Genomic DNA, 5,278 nt, shown 5'->3' on the forward strand with positions numbered 1-5,278 from the left:
AAGGCAACAATTTTCCAATTCCCCTAGAGCGTCAACACTTTGTGTCGCTTCAGTACTTGCTTGTTCAACAGCTGCAACATGTGCTTTATACCGACATACACATTGACTGATCAGGACAGAGGAATTAAAACTGTGCGCTGATGAAAGATGAATCATAATGATCAGGACAAAAAAATCGAATGTGCAACTATCATAGATGAATCACATACAATAAAATAGTCTACTAATTAGATAATGCGTTTTTTTTCTCTAGATTTACGGATAATGCTCAATATCTGAGCCTTACCATGGTTCGAGATAGCGGTCATAGAATGGATAATGGGACAGGATCTTTCTCTTCCATAGTCCATGCTCATAAAGGCTTATGTACAAAACAGAGTGTGGCAGACAGCAGAACTGCTGTTATTTGACATGGAAGGTCATATAACCAATGGAGTGGACGTTAGATTCAGTATGGAACTGGTAGAATTCACGAAAATAACTTTTTCATCCACAACAACTGGAATTTTGATATTGTGTATTTGATTATGGATCTAAACTCAACATAAAAAATAAATATAGTTGATTGAGGTAATAATGATGACAAAAAATAGAGCAGAGGGTGATAGACATCATGAATGAATGTGATTATGAATCTACTGGAAGGATTGCCAGCGCCATCTTTGGGGATTAGAAAATGATTCTTTAATTTTCGTAGCTATCATATAAATATGTTCTATTTTGGTATTTATTAATATATAATTTTTTATATTAGAGTTATCTTTTACAATACCGCATTGACCATTCCACAAAATGGCCATGGAACTGGAGTCGGTACTCAAGCAGCGGTAACCATCATCTCTATTCTTGCTAACCATGAGTCTTAGAAATCAAAATTATAAAACCATCGATTATATTCCATCAGCACATTTAACCTCAGTTTCCAATGTGTTGTACTCTGATTCAGTTTAACAAAAATTAAATCTTTATTTGCCTCAACCTTACATCGGTGTTCTTTCCAATATTACAGTGCTCCTCATGACACTAACCCAAAAACTTCTAGAATTATACAGTGGCAACTAGAAAGAAAAATGGGCAATCAACTGTATTCTTCAGTAGACGACATCAAGGCCCAAAGATTAAATTTTTTCCCCATAAAATCTATGCTTCCGAAAATTTCCCAAACCATCCTCCTAATTCGCAGAAAAAATGTAGAAATACGCAGACCCGCATACCTAACACAATATTGCGGAATGCGGAGGGAGAATGACCTCTTATTTTTATGAGGTAAAATACCTGTGGACGAAAACGAGCTGAGGGGTCTGATTTGCACGTGAAATGATCCTGGGAGTTTCATAGGGATGGATTCCTGGTGGAAAGAAACGATTCTACGGTAAAAAATTCAGGCCGAATTGAAGGAGACGAAAGCTGATCCGACAACTGAGGAATAAACTTTAAATAAGAAAAATAACAATTTTGACAAAACAATACAATAAAATAATAGCAATAATAATTTGATAAAATAAAGAATAAGATAATACTAATATTATAGTTATTAAATTATGGGCAGCTTTTCAATAAATCCTCATCTCCATACTTAACTTTCTTTTTACTCCTCATCCCCTCAAATCTTTGTCTTAACTCCTCAAGTTTTTAAAAATTCCAAAAATATCCTTAATCTTTAAATTATGGTACGTGACATTGTTTTACCTATCGAGCTTGTTCTTAAAGACATATAGCCTAAAGACATGCAACTACACAAGGTTTTCAGCCTATATATATTTTTTAAATGATCGATTATTATTATTATTATTATTATTATTATTTAATAAATGGCCAATCATATTTCCGTATAATAAATTGAACAGTTTACCTCTTTGACCGAAGTGCCATCGGTTATATTCACCGAGTTTTACAGACTGCTCCTCATAGTCTAACCACACAGTCGCAACAAATGGGTCCTGTCGTGAATTCCATCAACAGCACCTAGCACAATCTTGTTTCGTTTCTTACCTCATGGTGTACAGTAAAGTTGTTAAATTTTAAAATAATACATGAGAGGGGCAAAAGCCTTGGTATTTTATTCAAACATAACAAATTATTATTACATAGTAACCTCATGTAGAGGAGAAAGAACTTGTTTATCTACTTATACTAGTCGAAGTTAAAACACACATAAACTAGAAAGAGAAAATATTACAATGTTTTGAAAGAAAATGAAGAGGTTAAACAATGTCTTCATCTTCCTTCTGCCTTGGTATTTATAGAATTCCTTTGCGGATTTGAAATCTGGACTTCAAACTATTGATAACCTTTCTTTATTGCCTTCCAGCTATGGTTGACATTATCTCTTGAGTGGATGGTTGAGTGGTTCGGTCCCTCCACTTTTCTTGAGTTGTCTTTTTCTAGATCGTTAATCTAGAAACAACTTTTTCTTCCATCTTTATCTCCTGGTATAACCAGTAGATAAGTGTTTGGATTATATCAGCTGAGATCTTATTCCCTGCTTCTTTTAATTGTTTATAGAGATCTTTGAAAATCTTCCGTTGCATTCTTATTGCCTTGATACGTCGTTTGAAAACCTTAAAATATGTAAAATACATTTATGTTGGTTCCAAATTATGTTTTAGTCTTGTGTAATTTTCTTGTGCCTGTTTACATTTTATTTATAGGTGTAATTGGGGTCCAAGTCTTTTTGGTAGTGGAAAAATCACATGTCCACTTATTTATTTCGAGGAATCTTCCGCTTTTTATTACCCCAAGAAAAACGTGATTGTGGTCACATGTCCTTTTACTTTTGTCGAGGAATCTTAAACTTTTGGTGTCCCCAAGGAAATTTGGATTGTGGTCCTTCACCACTAGGTCTTGTCTCTGCCAGATGCTTCCTATCTGCTCTAGGTCTGAAGCCCTTACCAAACTCTGGCTCCTTTTGATTTGGACATTCAGGGCAGATTCTTTCTGACCATATTCCTACATGAGCCATGTTACAAAATTTTTTTGCGAGTTTCTTTAGTCTCGGCAGCTTGCTATTTCACAGAAGATTTCTTTTCTTTTCTAATAGATCTTTTGCAAAACTTATTGTTTTTCCTGTCATAGTATTTAACATGAATGATCCATTTATAGAGTTCAGATAGAACTTAAATGGAAACTTGACTTTGTCCATTTCGGTTATACAGACCCATAAACCCCGTGCTCTTCTAGTGGAAATGTCATCTTCAGTTATTGAAGCAACAAGGGGCATTTTTTCTGTCGAAGGACCCTTGATAAATCTTTGAACATTATATATTGCCTCCTTAACTTGATAAAATGAAAGGCTTCGTGAGAGCCTTTTCCTGCTGTTTCTGGTGCTGTAATGAAAAAGTATAGCTCCAGAATGTCTCATCTGGATAAATAGTCATTGTTTGCCCATGTTTCATGAACAACTTCTTGAATCCATTTAGGTAATCCTGAAATTTTTGGAAAGCTGGGTGATGTAGTATAAACCGAGACAAGAGCCTCGAATTCATACCAAGCTTTTACTTCATTTGGATATGATTTTGGTTTCATCAATACCCGAGGATATTTTCCTGAAACATCAACCCTAATTGTGATAGAGTTGATGCTTATTCTTGTTTTTAATTTCTTCCAATTTTGTTGATATGCCTGTTATAGAGAAATTGTAGCTTTGTTAATACCAACTTTAGATTTACCCTTGTCTGTATTGTTCTAAGGTTGATATTTCCCTCTTCAATCCACGAGATAAAAGGTTGACTTGAAGACTCGAGATAGAGATCTGGAGGTTCAATTTTTGTTTCAGCCGACTCATCTGGAGCTGATCTCGACTTAATACTTGTGCTAGGGGTATTTGAATCTCCTGCTCCATGTATAGAGTCCTGTATTCGAAAACTCTCCATTTGGGAAACCAGTGGCTTCTCAATGTCTTCGAGGATAGGCCGTTGCATTACAGACCATAGCTGAGTATAAGCCTGTAAACATCATGTCATTCAATCAGACACAATTCTCTTATCGGCTTGTTGTAGCCTACCCACAACTTTTGGATTTAGGGAAAATTTATTGAACTCGTTTTGCAGCATTTCAAGGTGTTCTCTCAAATGCCTCTGCATTTTTATGATAGCATCGATATCACCGCCGTCTATCTCTTGTTAAAAAATCTACAAAAATATTTTCATGGGATTTTATAATCACAATATCAAAAATATAATTTTGACATAGAGCTTGTCATCTTAATAATTTAGCTTTCTCTGGTTTAATTCTATTCTATTTCTCAAGAAAGCTCTTACTTGTGTGTTACCAACTTTTAAAGTAAATTTATTTGCTAGTAAAAATAATGGTAATTTTCCAAAAACCATTTTTACTGCATAATATTCCTTCTCGTTGATTTGCCATCTTATGGCTTCTGCATCTGAGAAAAGTCCACTGCAATATCTGCATAGTTGTTCTCCTTCTCGTGTGAGCCTTATTAAAACTGGTACCCACCAATGATCACTGACATCTGTATATAATACCAAATCATCTTCATCCTAAGAAATAACCATTTTCAGAAGATTTTTACAAATCTCCTTGAGTTGGCTAAGTCCATGTGTGTGTTCTTCTGTCCATATAAACCATGTATCTTTTTTCAGTAATGGACTGAACACTTTCCTGTGTTTTTTTAGGTTTTTAATAAATATTCCAGCAAAATTAACAACTCCTAGAAAACTTTGAATTCGTTTATTTTCTTTTAGTATGTTTGGAAAATTTTGTACCTTTTCGACTATGTGTTCCTGCAAAATTATTCGGGATTCATCGATTTCCATTCCGAGGAATTCAATATTTCTTGTGGCAATGACTGTTTTCTTTTCAGATAGAACCGATTCTTCTTTTTTACAAACTTTAGAGAAAATCTCTAAATACTTAATATGTTTTTCTATATTTTTAGATGCTATTAAAACATCATCAATATAGACAAACGTGAATTTGAAATACTCTTTAAATAAATTATCAATTTTCTTTTGAAATATCTGGGGTGAATTAGACAATCTTATTAGTAATACTTTCAAAATATAATATCCTTGTGATGTGGGGAAAGCTGTAAACTTCTTGTTTTCTTCTTGCATCCGAATCTGATAGAATCCAGACTTACAATCAAACTTAGAGAATATATTCGCATTTCGTATACAACTAATTAGATGTTCTCTGTTAGGCATAAAATACTCATAAAACTCCAGAATCTTATTAATTTCTTGGTAATCGATAACTAGTATGAGTTTGTTCCTTTTTATCTCACCATGATTTCTTACAAGAAATCTGGGACTGTTGT

The 5,278-nt window shown here is 34.0% G+C and overlaps 1 long non-coding RNA gene across 1 annotated transcript in view; it reads right to left on the reverse strand.

Moving 5' to 3' along the window:
- The window catches only part of LOC140978605 (uncharacterized), a 1,605-nt gene extending 180 nt beyond the window's left edge, over positions 1 to 1,425 (reverse strand). The window contains exons 1-3 of the long non-coding RNA XR_012175584.1: positions 1,276 to 1,425; positions 287 to 399; positions 1 to 137 (exon numbers count right to left, since the gene is read on the reverse strand). The exon at positions 1 to 137 is cut by the window's left edge and continues 180 nt beyond it. This is a non-coding gene — a long non-coding RNA (uncharacterized lncRNA). The remainder of the gene's footprint in view (positions 138 to 286; positions 400 to 1,275) is intronic.
- Between the last annotated feature and the right edge of the window lie 3,853 nt (positions 1,426 to 5,278).

The sequence above is a fragment of the Primulina huaijiensis genome, chromosome 6, assembly GCF_012295235.1.
Source record: "Primulina huaijiensis isolate GDHJ02 chromosome 6, ASM1229523v2, whole genome shotgun sequence".
NCBI lineage: Eukaryota > Viridiplantae > Streptophyta > Magnoliopsida > Lamiales > Gesneriaceae > Primulina > Primulina huaijiensis.